We start from the raw sequence: 1,790 nt of genomic DNA, 5'->3' as shown, positions 1-1,790 counted from the left end.
TTGAATCTGAGCATGTTTGTGACTATGCAGTGGTGACACTAGGTCATAAAAGTATTGTGCTAAGTCACAAAAACATCACACACTTTCACCTTGTTCTTTTGGAATGCTCATGCTTGACTCAGGCACCATACTCTGAGGAAGCTCAAAGAGCCATGATAAAACAGCTCATGTGGAGAAGAACTAAGACCTCCAGCCCACAGCTTCATTCAGCACCAGCTTCACCTTGTGAGTGAGCCCCCTTTAAAGTGGATCTTCTAGCCCCCAGCTGAACCAGCTCAACTGGCACTTTGTGGAACCAAGTCAAGTCATCCTCACCAAAGTCCACCCAAAGAGCAGATGCATGCACGTATGTTGCTTCTCATCTGTTTCTCCCCACCCTCAACAAGAAGTTTCAGGAGAACAAATATTTTTGCCTGTGTCACTCACTGCAGTATCCTCCATCCCTCGAATACTGCTTTTCTATATAGCAGGTACTCAAGAAGTGTTTGTTGAATGAATGCATGAATGGATGTATTGGCTTTAGTTCTGCAGACAAGACTTGAACTCAGCTGAGACCTACCTCAACTTCTAACTCTTCTTCCAGCACTGCTGTCTTTCAAAACAGATGGACTTGATTTCCCAGAAGCCCCCTGCACCTACCTTGACATGTCTCCCCTGGTCCCTGGAAACTCTTCTTTCCACTTCTGGATATATATCCTGAGTTGCAGGCACAAGAGTAGCTTCCAACACTGTTGTGGCAAGTTGAATGCTCTGGGCAACTTCTGGGATTGGCACATTCGTCCACATCTGGTGAGTAGAAATGAAAACTCAGATCAAGGCAGAGGAAGAAGCAAGGACCGGGGACTGAAAATAGGAGATTCACTCCACCTGTTCGCCACCTGATGCTCCCAAATCAGACTTTCCCCTTCTCCAAAACTTCCCTTGCAGTTGGGCATGACGTGAGAATAATTCTGGCCAACTGTATGCACACACAAAAGGGTGGCAAATAGTTTCAAGCCATAATGATCATTGATTGCAGAAAGGCTTTACTATGAGTAAAGGAATCATCCTTTACTCCTCCCTGTGTCCACACCTTGGGATGAGGTTGGTGCTACACAATGCAACCTTGCCACTCTTCTCTTTAAGATGTGGGGTTTGGTTCACCACCTCTTCGCTCTATCTGGTTCTGTGACTTGCTTTCAACCAAGAAGTACAGCTGAAGGAAAGTGGTGCCTGTTCCAAACTTAGACCTCAAGAAGCCTATTTGTTTCTGCTTATGCATTGGGCCCCTTCCCTCTACCATATGAACCAACCTCAGGCTAATAACAAAAAAGACAAAGTAGAAGAGAGATGGGTCATCCCAGATGAGTCCCAGATATGTGAGACAGCCCAGCCAAGATCAGCAAAGCTGACACACAGCTGACCACAAACACAGCAACAAGCCCAGTGGAGACTTGAAGACCTGACCAGCAGAGCCCAACTCAAAGTGCCAGCACATGGTCAAGAGATAAATAAGTGGTGTTTGTTTTAGTCACTAACCTATGGGATGATTTATTACTCTGCAATAGCTAACTGCTACAAATAGACCAAAAACATCAGAGATGACTTCAAATATCTCCATTCAAAATCAGGTAGAAAATCATAATCTCTACCTCATAGCATCATCAAATGAAGTTCTTAATTAACTGATTAGGTAAAGAAGATCAGCTTCTCTACACATTCCCTGACTGAGGATGTTAGAGCTGAATTGAACTTGGCAGCTGTAATGGTAGCTTAACAGTTGGTGCACTCAGAATGCTCTGGGAAGACCC

General features: G+C 44.7%; 1 protein-coding gene across 8 annotated transcripts in view; it reads right to left on the bottom strand.

Moving 5' to 3' along the window:
* Window positions 1-1,790, bottom strand: part of EMR1 (egf-like module containing, mucin-like, hormone receptor-like 1) — a 71,174-nt gene that overhangs the window by 46,256 nt on the left and 23,128 nt on the right. The gene's annotated exons all lie outside the window — the stretch shown is intronic.

The sequence above is a fragment of the Bison bison genome, unplaced genomic scaffold, assembly GCF_000754665.1.
Source record: "Bison bison bison isolate TAMUID 2011002044 unplaced genomic scaffold, Bison_UMD1.0 scf7180017864492, whole genome shotgun sequence".
In the NCBI taxonomy this organism is placed as follows: Eukaryota; Metazoa; Chordata; class Mammalia; order Artiodactyla; family Bovidae; genus Bison; species Bison bison.
Note: the sequence above shows the minus strand (reverse complement) of the source record. Positions and strands in the feature narration are given on the sequence as shown.